The following is a 16062-nucleotide window of genomic DNA, read 5'->3' on the forward strand; positions in this document are numbered from 1 at the left end:
ACACAGCTTTGTCACGTTTGTCAGACCTGAAGCTGTCATGGAAACAACTGATGGGACAATCTTTAATGAGCCACTGCCACAAGTGCAATCTGTCCGAGGCAAGAGTTGCTGCTCCTGTTCAGCAGTGAAACAGCCCAGCAGGTCCCAGCATCGCCCCACTGCTTAAGAGTCCTGGACTGTTTTGTTTTGAGAACACCATGTCTTCATGATAGTGAAAAAAAATTTTACAGGATTCCCCATCTACAATGATGGGTCAGTTTGCTTGCAAATCAGATCATAAGCAAGTCTTGCAATGATAAGTTTTGAAATGATAAGCTGAGACAGAAACCTGGAGTTTGATTTTGCTCCCCTTCTGCCCACCTTGCACAAGGCCCATCTCTTATCCAGAATAATTATATTTTAACTAGGTTTTCTTAACTCTTTCACAATGTCAGCTGGCATTCTTTTTCTGCACTGTTGCTTCAGCTGATTGCATTTCTCTTTTCTACCCAAACTCAGGAGCAGCTGACTGTTCCCTCACTGCAAGCAACAGGTTTGTCCTTTTCTCATGACAAATAATTTTTTAATTGTAAACACTTAAATGCTTCTAGAAGCCAGCATATCATTTGGCACCAATACAGGCAGTAAAAGCTCCCCCTTCTCAGGAACCAGTGGCAGTTCACTTTGGAGTCTGTCCTGTCACTGTGTCCCTGAGGGACCCATGTGATGCCAGATCTCAGAAGACAGTCAGCCCACATGCACTGCTGCTGTAGGCAAGGTTTCACCAGAAATGCAGCAGCCAAAATGACATTATACATCTGATGCAGCTCAGCAAGAAGCTGATACACAGGAGCATAACCTAATACAACCTTGTTTTGTACGTGGAAATGCTGGGGTGGAGAAAGAGGAATTTGTTCAGGATTTCAAGACATCTCACAGCCTGACCTGAGCAGCCATTGCCTGACTCCTGAAATCTCTGGATAGATGGCCACTTTTCAATCAACCTAGCACAAAAACTGCATAGATTTACCAGAAAAATCATTGGCATAACTCCATTGCCTTCCTCTACCTGAGGATCTCACCATACTTTAAGAACAGGTAGCACACCCATTATCAGAGTTACAAGCCCAGGAACTGCACTGGGAACTGCTGATATGGTGCTGCAGGCTGATGACTTTGGGCTGCTTTTTGGATGCCCAGTTCTTCCAGATGGTTATATATCCCAGAAGGCATTGTGTGCTATTGCAGTACACAGCACTAAGTCGGGTTTACATTTGTTTACTGAGTCATGTCTAGGTTTGTTTTCTGCTGTGCGTACACGTCAGCCGATAGTAAATAAATCACAGCAGGGACCTCAGCTCTTGATGTGTTTCAGCAGAAACCTGGATAATGTCTTCTCATGGGAGAGGAGAGCATGTCAAATCTGACAGCACATTCTATTGTGCATTGAGATTGGAGCAGAAAAGAGTAGAACCTGCTGACAGGGTTCTCTGCACAACCAGCTTGGATAGCAGCCCCCTCCCCACACAAGGAGCTCCAAACATGGGGCATGAAGTCAGTGTTTCTAAATGCAGTTGGTTTAACCTCTGCCTTCACCCAACCTTTACGTGAAACCACTCTCATGATAAGAGGATAATTTTGCCTTCTTGCCCCAAGCCTCTCTTCACTCTGACTTTTTGTGACTCCTGCCACACTTGGGCCTCCCACAGGTGGGGCAGGGGGAACAGGCCCATGAAAGCAAGGGACATTACAACATCATAGCAGAGGCTTGATGCTGTAGGAGGCAGAAGGCCTGTCACGGGTTAGTACAGTTTTATAGTCATAAAGGAATGTGGAATGATTTTCCAGGTCAGGACCTGAGAATTGCTTCAGAAAGGGACCTATCAGAGGGCTAGTTGGAATATTGGCATCTGTTTTGACCACTGAAAAATGTTGGCTTATGACTTTGGGAAGTACCATATAAAACCCCTTGATTTCCTGTAGGTGGGCCTTTTTCTTCTTTCCTTTGGCCAGAGAGAGACAGGTAACATCGAGCTGGGCCTGCTGCTCCCCCTTTATGGGGGACCTGGCCTGAGCCCTGGCCGGATTCCATCGGCTCCCGGGTGGGAGGGAAGGAGAGGTTGCAGCTTTACAACAGCTACTTTCTCCAAACTTCCCTGGAGCAGGGAGAGATCTCTGCCGGGCCCCTGATAAGAGCCATGGGCACCATTTAGGCTGAGGCTGCCCCGATTTACACCGAGGGGTGGGCTGAGAAGGCATTTATGATCCTGCCTGGTTTTTTTGTGATTCCGGACTGCCTGAGTGCTCTGATCTCTGATGTTTCTGTGTGAGTTCTTCCTCCCTCACCAGCGTGGCCTTGAACATCTAACACCAGGAGCTACAGAGGGAGAGAGACTCTGGGCAGATTTAACCCTTTCCTGGCAAAATGAAGCTTCCAAGGCTTGGCCCTTCTCTGAGAGAGAAAAGAAAAGGACAGAGTGAACATAAAGAAGAAAACAGCATGAAGTCAGTGGAGCGAGAGTGAAAAGACTGTTGGGACAGAGAGTTGAGGAGTTGGTTGTTCCATTCTTGCTGAGCCATGGAAATGAACTCTATATTTAGATTATCCCTTTAAATCATGGGAAAGATATGCATTTGGGGAGATGATTGTTTAGATTTGTCTGTGGATTTGAGTAAATGTGTTTGTGATGGACTAAGTAATATTAATCCTATAAGATGCTTAAACAGAGATAGAGATGAGAAGACCTCTGCGCCAGTGAAGAAGTGAGAAGATATCTCTGTGCCTTGAGGTGAAGAATCCTTTGCTTTGGAGTTATTCATCTTTAAAAGGTGACACACCAATATGCAAAAGTCTAAGACCCATGGCCCATAAGCAGCTTGGGAACCTGCTCCTGGGAGGGGTCACAAAGGGAGGTTTCTCTAAATGTCACAAAAAAAAAAAACCGCCCAAAAACCCACAAGAGAACTGTTCTAGGTTGTCAGTGGGATCCATGACTCTAAGAGAGACTCTTCTCCTAAAAAATTGATGAAAAGCTATTTTCAAATTGTGAAACTGACTGAAAATTATAAGTGTTGTCTCTTTATGTTGTTTTGTAGGAAAGTTAACAGTTTGTAAGGGGAGGGAAGAGTTTTTGAAGTTTCATTCTGTTCTATTTTTTTTTCCCCAACTTTCTTTTTCCATTCTTTTAGTGTGTGTGAATAAAACCATTTGTTCATTTTTAAGGTTGAGCCTGCTTTGTTTTTCTCCTAATCTCTCTCCCACAGAAAAAGAGTGAGTACTAAGACCAGAATTTGGTGGACGTGAAACCACTACAAGGCCTAAATGGACCATCTCCAGGGACAGGACTAGCTCTCCTTCTCCACTGAAGCCTCAGATCAGGGCAAGAGTATTGTAACTGTGCCTCAGCTTCCCAGGCTGTGAACAGAGTCTGCTTACAAGTGGCACACAAGGGCAGTTCTTTCCACAGGAAATTAAAGGGGTGACCAGACACCACTTAAAAACCAATGTCTGCTCTTAGATCTTCATACCCTTCCAAAAGTCTATCTGTTGCCCTGAGCCTGAGTGCAGCAGAGTCAGTACAAAAGTGAAACCCAGTCTGATGCACAGCAGAGCAGCTCTAATCCAGAGTATCAGCTGGTTACACAGAGCATATCCATTGTACAAAAATAGTTTTATTTTTGCTCTTCCTTCTGAAACCAACTTGACTCTTCTCCAAAAATCAACACCAGAATGAGTCACTTGAAATTACTTTTTAGGTGGGTTTTTAAAGACTGAGTTGCAATACGGCCCCTGCTCTGTGACAACATGCCAGGAAACCCCCAGGAGCTCTCCCAGAAAACTGTGAGAGGATGAATGGAAAACAGGCTGAGCTGTTCAGCTTCTCACCTCCCCCAGCATGGGCTTGAACATGTTGACAGCAGAGTGGTATGAAGATGGCTTTGTCCCCTACAAGTCTTTTGGATAAACAGGATGGTGCTCTACATCAGAAATCTCTCTTTGTAACTTCGGTCAATATTTTCTTGTCTTGCCATTCTTGACAGTCATAAAACAGCTCTCTCTGGAAAACAACATTCAGATTAATCAGCTGTCAGCTATTCTTTTAAAACTAATAATAGAGGGTCTGCATGAGCCTGTGAGAGACTGAAACACGGAATGTGAGTTGTGCAGCTGCAAATGTTTCTATACTGCTGCAGCTCTCAAACTGTTTTTTGCTCTCTACCAAGAGGGCACGAAACAACATTGTAGGGAACAGGTTTTGGACTGTAAAAATTGCCCAACAGTCCTGAGCATGCCCATAAATGTGGTAAATGTTTAGTGATGCCTTTTAACTTTCAAGGACGCTTTAAAGACAGGAGGGATGTTCTGGTCACAAACCAACAGGCTCAGCTGGCCCAGGAACACAGATAATTTTATGGCTTGTATCCTTTTCATCCAATTCATCTTCTTGTCATCACAGTGCAACAGGATGGGCAAAAAGGGTTCCAGAAGGAAGCACTGCCTCTGAGAGGATGGGGAGACAGGACTGCTTTGAACATCCCCTCGACTACAGCCGTTTGGCTCCAAGTGGGCAGAGAAGATTAATGTTATATGAAGCTTGAGCTCAGAATAAGAGCTGGCACTGGAGGAAAGCCAACTGTGCAACACTCCTGTAACTGCTTAGGGGACTGTGTTCTCACATGAAACTGAGAAACAACTGGGAGGCTCTTTTCAAAAAACACTCAGGCTGGAAGCATATTTGCAAAGCCCGATGAAGGAACACGAGCAGCACCTGCTTCTTCCAGATCTGCCTAAAGCTAGTACCACCTGGGGACTTTGACTCTACCAGCAGTGGGTCCATTTTCAGCCTGAAAAAAATACTTTTAAAAGCCTCTCAGGCTTTTAAGAGAAAAAAATTCCAGACCGGAAGCCTTAATTATAATGGATTTGTGTGAAAGTTGCCAGATCTTGCCTTGCTCTGTGATCAGGGCTGTGCCAAGAGTCTGCTTTGTGTCACACTAGCAACCATGCTAAGTTCAGCAAAGTAACTGGGTCAAAGATGCACAGCCAGAAGAGAGATCATTGATTAGCACTAATGAGAGCCTTCACTGCAGAGCAGAATGACAGTGCCATCATGTCGAGGTTCTTGCTGTAATTAAAGGTAGCCATATCCAGTGTGAGCTGCACAGAACAGACCTTTTGTGTGTCACATTTTACACCTTGGGAAGTCACTCATGAGCAGAAAACAGAACATGAGAGGAAACAACAGAGAACTCATTGTTCAAACTGCTGGAATTGAAATTAATTTATAGAAAATTAGGAAAGATTTGAACAGCCTCATGAGCAGCTCTTACATGCATCACTGTTGTTTTCAACAAATTAATTCTACCTATAATGGGCATAAGGTTACAGATGAAGAATACTGATTTCATGTCCAAGAATTTAATGGTACCTCTGTCCACAACACCAGGTGCTCTGAAGATCAACCTTCAACAGAAACAGCAAAGAAAACTACAGTTTTTCCAATGCCTCACACACTTTCCCTAAGGAGAAAAATAGAAAGGATTCTAGTAATCTAGAGAAAGAAATAAGAGCAGAGACTAGTATTGAATGGTACAAACAAAGTCAGTCCTAGACTTCCAAATAGCCTCAGCTCATTTGCAAAGCAGTGTATTTCTAAGTAATAAAGACAAATACATCAGGGTAGCAGTTAACCAGGAATTAACCTCAATATACAACACAGACATCTGCTGTCAGTCTATGGATACAGGGTGTACAAGGAGCTACAGAAGACAGGATCTATGCAGGATGAAACAAACAATTAAAACACTATACCTCAGAATACAAAAATTACCCAGGAGAGAGTCAAGAACAGAGAACAAAAAAAGACTTCTACTGTGTCCCTTCACTTTCCTTCTAAGTATAATGAGATAGAAAGAAATTAATCCCACCCAAAGAACTTCACCAATGTCTCTGGAAAACTCAGAGCCACTGGTTATCCACAGAATATGGACATTCAGCCACTGGCAGAAACATGGCAGACACCTGGGACCAGTGAGGAGATTTCTAACAGGACAACACAAAGTAACTGTCTTTGAAATAGAGAAGTGAATGAACTTATAAAGCGACAGCTACAGAAGGTGGTAAGTGCTGAGCTAAGGGCCTGTCCAGAGGAGCTGTGTTGAACACAGAGCTGTTACACCTGCACAGACCCCTGCAAGAACTCCAGCAGTCTTCCTGAATTGCTCACTCCCTCAATAGATGAAAAAACAATGGAACAATCTTGTTACAATTGTAGTCATAAATATATTATAATTTTTATTATTATTACTATTTCCTACTTGTGAGGTATGCATAGCATAACATATAGAAACTTCATTTGAAACCATTCAGAATGCTAGAACATGGATGCTAGAACATATGGATATTATAATAAAGACCAAGGGAATGATGCTTTGTATCACTTTTAAAAGTAACTTGCAAATGTTACAGCACAGACCATTAAGGGAAATGCCACTCAGCCAGAAACTCTGGGAGAGAATTCACCAGGCTTCCTGCTTCATCACAGCAAACAGATACACACGAAAAACCCACTGTTGTCTTTGGAATATCCAGTTTGGAACACCTTGCAGAGACCTCTCAGGATTCCCAAGATGATCATCTGTAAAATGTAAGCACTTAAAAGTAGCAGTTCTAACACTGAAAAGCATTAGATTTGTCTGTCTTAGAAATTTCAGAGACTAATAGCATTTTTCCCTCAAATGAACCTTAAAATTGGAAAATAACCACGGTGTTCCTTCTCAAGGAAAGAGATGGTTCAAATTAGCACACCAGCTCCACAAATATTTCATTTCTAGTCAAAAAACAGCGCAAGGATTTCATATCAAACTGGTCCCAACCATCAAAGAGATTTAAAAAAAATAAATAAAAAAAAAACAATTTAAAAAAAAAATTCAAACCAGGCTATCAATATTGGCTAACAGTAGTATTTGTGGAATCAAGAGCTGGACACAAAGTGTTAGGTAGTGCTGATGAACCCTCAGTTTGCAGATGACAGCTGTCAGTTCTGCTCCTGCGTGAGTGCTCTAGGGTAAGTCACAGCTATGACAGTGTTTTTTCCCTAAAGTCTTCCTGGATCTTCCCTCTGAAACCAGCCCTTGAATCAAGGAACAATTTGCACACACACACACACACACACGTTAACAGCAGCCATTTGTAAGAAGGAGAGGTGGGATATAGAAGGACGTGATTTCTATTCTTTCTCCTCTAGGAATGTTTAAGGAGAAAGTGGAGATCAGCATCACCATTACCATTATCTCCAGCATGTGTTATTAGCAGCCATGCTGAAGCCAGTCACCCGCGTCTGACATTGTTTGGAGCAACACAAAAGACCTTCTGTTTGGAAAGTTCAAGAAAGAAAAGGCAGAGCCTGTGGCCTGGTCCTGCAGTCAAAAGACTGACACAGAGGCTGTGAAGTTCTCAGGCAGAGGCTGATCCTAAGCCCTTTGAAGCTGATGGGAAAACTCCCATGGTCTCCAGCAAACTTTGGATCATGCCTGAAACACAATGAAGGGAACAAAGCAGCATAAAAGTAGAAATGAGCATCTCCAAAGGGGAATTTAAACAGCTCATTGGTGACCTAATATATTCATCATGGTTGCTGATACAATGTGGTTTTGTGATGTTTGGCAAAGTAGGATTATATTAAGTTTTTAAGTCTCTTCATTAGGATACAGCAGTTGTACACTCATTAGGTATTTTTATGCTTAAAATGCTATGCATGATTGCCCTAGCATTCATTGAGTGTTTAATATAACATTTAGCAAAAATAAAGCTGGAAAGAATAGTCCCTTCTAAAATGCTGAAATTAGGAGTTTTCTGCTTTCTTTCCCCACTCTTTTCCCAAAAAGGCTGGTCTACAGCTATGAAATACACAGTCTACGTCTGAAAACCTTATTAAGAACAATGCTGCCAGCATCATCTATTCATGAGTAGCCGCTTAAGAGAGAGAGCCCAACCCAGAAGAAACTCTATAGCAGCACATTCTCCAAACAATTACTAAAGGATCCCAAGTGCAGGGAGGCTCCAAATCCTCTGCTTAATTGTAGTTTAATTAATTTTCTCACTAAAGATGAATATAGGAGCATTCAAGATGAAAGATTTCTGTAACATTTCCATGATAATTTTCTTGCATATAGGCATAATTATTGCAGTGGGTATAAGCATTGGTGCTGTCAGGGTCCTGTATGATATTTTCTGGGAGTTAATTTGTTACAAACTTTTTTTTAAACACTTCTTGTAGCCTTTGCACAAGATTCAACAAAGAGCCAAAGTAACTCCCTTCCCCCCTCCAACCCCAAAAAACAAAAAATGCAGGATGTTTCCTTTTTCCCCGGCTAATAGAATCCAACTGTTGCCACATGACATAATTCCCCAGAGTTAGGGAATCCAAGCTCACTCCGGCACTCTCGGCTGGGAGTAAACACCAGCACCAATTTAAAAAAAAAAAAAAAAAAAAAAAAAATTAAAATCAAACTTTACAATGGGAGGACATTACATTAAAAAAGCAATTTTTGTTACCTGAAATTTGGAGCATTTCCCTTTCCACTCCATTCTCAGATTTGTATTTCCCAGACAAAACTCTGTGTTATTATCTGAGGCAATCAGAAAACCAGTCATTTAGTGTCTAATACCTGCTGTGCTTCCCATAACTCCTTCATATGACCTCTCACAGCACTGATTCCAGCTAAAATGATTGCAGAGAACACAGACTAGCCAGGCCAGTTGTCATGGAGATCTCTCTCCCTCCCCCCCATCCCCCCCCCCCCCCCTTTCATAAATGCGCGCGCACACACACACACAGAAATTTAAACAATTCTGGGAGGCATCCACAAAACAGCATGCCTTTTCATCAGCTAAGTTTTGAAACATTCCACCCTTCCTCCAGTCCCTCCCCAGAGTCAGCCCAGGAAGCTGAGATTTGAGCAGGAATTGATTGTGGAAATTAGAGATATTGTCTTCTAAAAAAGAGGAAACTACTGCAAACCTTGTGGGTTTTTTTCCCTAGAAGGAAAAAATCAGATATTTGCTCACCAAAGCTTTGAACTAAATCTATCACATGCAGACCTGCGGGCTATTTGTCTTTGCCTGCCTAGTTATGAATTTGATATGTGAAAGCTGAAAGCTTTGTTGAAATACAATCATGCAGATTACAAGAAATGCTGCTGGCATGGTCCGACTGCTTACCTTGCTGTTCTCCCAGTACCACGCCAGTGACTTAATTAGCACAGGTATTCATAAGGTCATGCAGGACTTCCTGTATTCTTTCATGTTTCTGTAATTAAAAGGAAAATTGGGCAGGTCAGGAACATGCAGCTCCAACAAACAAACAGAAAAAAAATCCCCCAGCTAAACAGGATCGCAGAGATAGATCCGGAAGTTTTCCCATACTGACTATAACTTTAAGTGCCGCTTACCCAAAACTTGCTATCTCACAGTTAAAGGAGAAACCCATTTCACTGACGTTTGCAAATACAAGAACTGATTAGTTTACCATATTCACTGGCACCATGGTTGCAAAACAAAACTTATTCCAAATATAAAGACATACAACATTTTTTCCTTGACAAAACAAATCCAAATTAATCCCCACCAACGTCATATAGGGAGGTCTGGATTGATAAATCAACAGAACAGAAAATACTTTATAAAAAAGAAAGAACATTTATTAAGAAAATTCAGTTAAAAATATTTGGACTCAGAAGAAGAGTACTGTGCCCAAAGTTTTTATACTTTGAGAAATACCTTGGAGACTTACTCTTTAGGGGATTTAATCAGAGTCAGTCATTCAAAATTTTGAAACTTCATAAAAGATGCTGAAGGGACTTCATGAGTCTGTGTTCTGCAATGAGCAGAATAAGCAGCAGTCCCTCTAGTGGGCAGACAATTGCAAAGCTGCCTATGCCAAGCTAAACAGGAAATCAATTTCTTCTGTATTTATTAACCACTTCATTGTGCTGTTATGATGCTTCACCCCTGCATTTAAAACTCAACACTAGCATATGAAATCCTTTATATATTTTGGGAGTTGAATACAAGAAAGCGTACACGATATAATCAACATAACTAGATTTCTACATGAGGAGATTAAAGAGTTCCAATACATTACTCTTCTGGTTGTCTCAGATAGCCAAGATGTTTCATGGGAATACCTGTCTCTCCACATAGCCATTCTTACATATAAACTACACCAGAGCATATTATTGCCTGCACTTCAGAAAACCCTGAGTTTTATGAGTGACAGGGCTCCCAGCAGATTGCACACTTACACCACTTCTCTCTAACAGGAACATCACACAAAAGCACACACATGAAGCATATTTTACATTGCTACCAAAAACTGCGTGCAGACTACTCACAGGTAGATCAATATAACAAAACAGCTACTTAAGCTGTCCAGAAGATGCTGAAATGACATCACATCAAATAGTTCCTAGATATGAAAGTACCATATTCTAAGTTTGCAATTTCACACTAAGTTCTACTAAGAATGCACCAGTGATGCCCAGCCAGAGCCATGAGAGCCAAATATGGAGGAATTATGACTTCATTTCATCCTGAAAAGTTCATTTGGTGTATGACTAAGGTAAATTCATCACATGCTGCAAGTGGACACAATTTCAGCTGTGTGACTGGGCGGGGAGAGACGGAAACTGCTACCTCCTCACAGGAAAGTAATGTTTTGCACTGCATCACTACAAAGGGAGTGTTCAAAGACACAGAAGTAATAAAAACACTCTAGGAATTGATTAGTGGACAAGTGAAATAGCTGCTCACACTCGGCTCTTCTATAGACCCATTACTGGTAACGTGGGACTATGCACCAACCATCTGCATCACATCTCAATCCAGCACTCATGGCAAAGCTCTGTGGCACTCCTTTCTGTGACATGTCTGCATATGTGGCAAGGATCTGGTGGAGCAGGCAAGCTGGCATTCATAAATCATTGAAAATGCTGTATGCACTACATACACACTCTGTTACAGGTTAAAATTCCAAGCTAAGCAAGTGAAGTTGTTAAAATATATCACGCATACACAAATACATAAAAACAAAGCGCAGTAGTAAAACTATGACCCAAGCTTTGGTCTTGGGCAAGTGACTACCACAGAAGCCCTCAGACAAGCACATTCCTATTCTAAGCCCCATGAATACACCCTCAATCAGTTCCTTATCAAAAGGTGACATATGTAGCTCAGATTGATCCCAGTGAAACATAAGCCATTCCTAAATCTTACTTTTTTCTCACTGGGCTTTCATTTGAGCATGTCAATACCTCAGAATACAATTTAGGCTTTGGACAGAGTCTGAAATCATAAACAGAGGACATGATGAACAGCTGATTTTGTATTAATTACAATGTCACCGTCAAAAGGCATCAGAGTGTGTCCCCTCACCCTCTGCAAGAGACAGACAACCCATTACTCACACGCAGCTGATGTTTAGTTTCTTATTTCCGACACGCTTCCCCTTTCTGACTGGTTGAACACGCTCCTTCCTACGCTTCTGATCCCGGGATGGAGCAGCCGCGTGAGGCGCAGGAGCAGACGTGCACTGAGCAGGGTGAGTGCACAGCAGGAGCCCTCACCAGGCACACCTGGAGTCTCTGCCTGGGGACCAGCAAGGGAAACATGAGCTGCCCGGGCTGAGATCCTTTACTGAATGCTTTCCAAGCAACCATCAGCAGCAACAGGAGAGGAAACAAAAATCAGACTTGTTCCTCATGAAATTTTATCGCTTTCAGCAGGTGAAAACACAACATCAGAGGTGAGCTCCAGACTGAGCCAGCCACAGCAGCAGCACAAATATCTGGTAGGTATAAATTCAAATTAATCACTGCTTCAACTTCAGTAACATTTTCCTTTGAATTTTTAGATAAAAAACACTCTTGCAAAGTTACCTAGGATTTTTCCCCTCCTCAAATAACTTTCTGCCCTTCACAATGTCTTTTGCTCCTTTCCCATTGAAGATGGCCTCCTTATTGCTCTTCTTTGTTTCATCTCTACACATTTATTGACCATCTTTCCAGTGACCTCAACAAATAACGTATTTGTTTGAAATTCCATAATTTAAGACTCAACAACAAAAAGTGAAACTTAATTAGTCTGTCCCAGTACATTTTTAATCCAATACTTCTGCAAGTGCCTGCAGCTCCTGCTGACCTCACTGGGAGAGGCAGCACTTCCTCATCACCAGGCAGTGACTTGCAGAGGTATGGAAATCAGAGGAAAAGCCCGAGCCAGCTCTTAACGTAAAGCACACAGGCACTACAAAAACTGTGTCCTTTGCTCTTTTTATAGAGACCCAGCACTCAATACTTTTGCATAGGGAATTCTGTGGACTACCAGGTGAGGCAAAGTGACGACAGGCAGGGCAGCGACCAACACATATTCTGAAGCAGTCCCATAGCACCCCTGAGTTCTCTAAGTTCTGAAGCAGTCCCATAGCACCCTTGAGTTCTGTAAGTTAACAGTGCACAGCACTGGCCCTTATTGGTAACACTCCAACATGATGGTGTAAGAACAAAACAACAAAACAAGTGGCACAAGATAACGCCTCGGACTCCAAAGGTATCATTCTACTGAAATGATTAAACCTACCGCCTTCAGTGGCAAGTTAAGTTCAATTTTGCCCCTCTGCTTGTTGTGCTAAGATTGTGGTATCCAAGTAAGTAGCACAAAAGTAGATTGTAGCCTTGCAAACAATGGCAAAGGAGTTGATTCAATATAGGAGCTCCCCAGTGCAGCAAGGGGACTGCACAGGTGAAAGCCTAAGATCAGTCAGCTACAGACATGTTTTCTTCCCCCATTTCAGATCTGTTACTTACAGTATATGTACAACTCTCTTCTAACAGGAGAATTAAGTTTCCACGACCTTCTCAAAGATCTAGCAAGGATTAGGTTTGCAGCACAGTATTGGTTTCACTAACCCAGGGGGAAAAAAAAAAAAAAAGAAAAAAAAGAAAAAAAAAAAAAAAAAAAAAAAAAAAAAGTGTCTATATCCCCAGTATTTATATAGTATGTATATAGGAAATCACTTATCATAGCTGTGCTCTCTTTGAGATGCTGCTAATCCCTTTACAGCCCTGTATCCCATTTCTGATGGATCTCATGTTGGACATGAGAGCCTGCCATTCTTGGGTCTGATCCTGACACTTTAACCGTGTGCAAGACAGCAATTCGGAAAAGTTTCCAATTCACTAAAAATAAGGGGAGATCTGCACCTGGGGGTAATGACAAGAAGGTGACATGCACTCAATTGCTGTGCAAACACTCATTCAAAAATAAAGTGTCTTAACTTTGTCACTACTGTTATTTTAGGCCCTGCTTCAGAAAAGCACTTAAACATTGACTTCAAAAGAACTTAAAAATACACCAAACACATGCTACAATATTTTACCAAAGTGGTGGTTTAGAAATGTCATATATTTTAGAAAAGAGAGGTGGAAAGGATTTTTATTTGACAATTAAAACTGTAAGACACGGTTTGGTCATACTGGGACACAATCCTCATACTAAACATACTAATGGCACTGAAAATTCGCTGAGCAATAAGCTGAATAATTCCTCAATAAAACAATTTTAAACATGAACAGTGTGGAATTAACCCATGAGGATGCCTGGTTTGAGAATTATCCATACCTATGGTCTGATTCATGACAGGGGACACATATTACAGCTCACCCCACTAGAAAAGCAGCTCAAAGCCAAACAAGCCATACAAACTGGCTCTGTGCCCAGGCAGCCAATTCAGCCAGCCCTCAACATCCCAGCGCTGCAAACTGTGTCAGATGGCACGAGGCCAAAGCACAAGCCAAGCCAGAGGGATAACCAAAAGGTGGGAATCTCATGTAAATAAGTCCTTCTGCTCCTATACTCTCCAGAGCCAGCCCTGTCTGGAACCCATCTTCCTTCCAGTCAATGCCCTTCCTTGTGTGGCCCTGCTGCATCCCAGGCATGCCCAAAAGGGAGAGACAGGAAGCTGTAGGTCAAAAACTGAAGGAGGGGGAGAAGTGCCTGAGGAGAGGTTATTTTTCCTGTCTGTATATCTCCATCAAGGATGGATTTATGCCTCAAGCATAAGGGCAAACAAAACACGCAGGCTTCCTGTGGGAACCAGCCATATCAGGAGAGATGTCAATGATTTGCTTGAAACTCCACAGGATTTCTGATTTGACCCTACATGAATGCAAGATCTCCATTTGTCTCACTTCACTACTGTTTCTTTCAAGTGGAAGTGAAAGGACAAGTTTCTGTTGCCACTGTTCACAGCACACATCCTGTGACACAAGATGCTGCACAGGGGACTAGAAGACAATTCCAAAAACAGGTCCCCTCACACCTGGAATTGCACTGAAGCAGAACACACAAGAATATAACTTTGGCAGGACTAAATCTTGTGTGAATCTCAGCAAGTGTTGCAAAGCTTTGACTTAACGGGATCAGAGAGGCAGAATCCTTCTCAGAGGATGTAAATTATGGGAATACAGGTCATATAAGCCAAATCCCAGGCTGAAGGGGAGCTTTTCAAATTCTTATCAAGGTATCCCACTACCTGTACTTGTACCCAGATAGCCCGACAAAGAAAAAGATGCTGTTGGGTACCATCTCTGTTGTTACACTGTCTAGATGAAGCTAACAAAGAGAAGAGAATCTTCTAGCAAAACAAGAGACACAAGGACAGACAATCCCACTGCAGGATTGTCTTCTGAAGAAGAATACGGGTGGTGTTTGCATTTTTCCCCCTGTAAAGATGCTTTCCAGAGCAGAAGAGCTCTTAAATTAAGCCCAAAATGGAAATTGTGGGTCTAAGGCTGTGCATCCAGTAGGATATCACATTGTTTACATGAGATTTAAAAAAAAAAAAATTAAAAAAAAATAGAGCTGTACACTCTTTGAACTTCTAAATAGATAAATAAATAGATAAATAATGACAACATGTTTTGTGATTCCTTTTGATCATCAACTATGAAAGTTCACAGGAAGTTTATACAACCCACTCTGACTGGACAGATCTTATCTTCCAAATGTTAGGAGCCAAGAGACTCCAAGAAGAAAGTGTCAGCCTGATGCTCCTTTGGACAATAGGCAATGACTTCTCTGTGCACTAGCACAGTTGGCTTCCTTTATTTTAGTCCTGACTTGAACTTCTAAGCTGGCCTGGAGACCCTGTGAACTGCTGCTAACATGCATGGGGAATGCCTGTGAACCCCAGTTCTAATCTCTGGGGAGGATGTATAGTGCAAGCACTGGCCCAGCACTACTCCCATCACCTTCACCCCACGGAAATCAAAGCCAGTGGCAGTGTGTGGTTTCTCAGGGATACAAAGAGTTTATCTTTTGTACTGTCATAAACATCATAAGTAGGCAGATTTTAAGTCACAGACAAAGTATTTTCTTCTCTACTCTGGATGAAACAGATAAACATAATATTGCTTTGAATATGCAGAGCTCCTTTCATTCAAGGCCCTCAGGGTGCTTTGTAAAGCCACATAAATGTCACTCTAGTGTGGGTGCTTGGAAAAAAAGGAGTTCAATGGCTTTGTGTAAGTCTGCGCAGTGGCCCTTTGGAAACTGTGTGCAACCAACAGTGTTCTAAACATCAGGCTCCGCTGCTTGCCCCAAGGCCAGAGTTAGAACCTGGAAGGCAGTTGGAGTCAGTCAAAACCAGGGTTTTCTGGAAAGCAGTTTGGGCATGGGAAACAGCCAAAATCGGGTTTTTTTCTAGCTGGTTTCCAGTGCCACAGAGAGAATGAAGGTCAGTGACTTTGGAGTGACTAGGACGATCTCGTGCAAAACAAAAGAAATCCAAAACCAGACCATGCAGACAGTTGAAAAACATTTTATGAACTCTGCTTTTGTTTCTCAGTACCTCAGTTCTTCCTGGGTTTACAACTGGAGTGTGGTACAGAGATGTCCAAATGAGCCACAACCACCCTAATGTCAGAACTGGAAGCAGCACAGCTCCAACAGCACAGAGCAGTGCTTGAACTGGTGCAGCTGTATTTTCTGGGAAGGGGGCTGTGGCTCCATGCAGTGCCCCACTG

The 16062-nt window shown here is 42.2% G+C and overlaps 1 protein-coding gene across 7 annotated transcripts in view; it reads right to left on the reverse strand.

The window, feature by feature from the left end:
- The window catches only part of DENND2B (DENN domain containing 2B), a 157575-nt gene that overhangs the window by 111253 nt on the left and 30260 nt on the right, over nt 1-16062 (reverse strand). For 3 of the 7 annotated variants that reach the window (XM_040067884.2, XM_040067885.2, XM_040067883.2), the window contains exon 2: nt 9203-9290. The gene's annotated coding sequence lies outside the window, so the exon portion shown is untranslated. Of the gene's footprint in view, nt 1-3865; nt 4038-8536; nt 8611-8649; nt 8672-9202; nt 9291-16062 lie in introns of those variants that run through there. The other 4 variants (XM_040067880.2, XM_040067879.2, XM_040067882.2 and 1 more) reach the window with 3 other exon arrangements.

This window comes from Hirundo rustica, chromosome 6 (genome assembly GCF_015227805.2).
Source record: "Hirundo rustica isolate bHirRus1 chromosome 6, bHirRus1.pri.v3, whole genome shotgun sequence".
In the NCBI taxonomy this organism is placed as follows: Eukaryota; Metazoa; Chordata; class Aves; order Passeriformes; family Hirundinidae; genus Hirundo; species Hirundo rustica.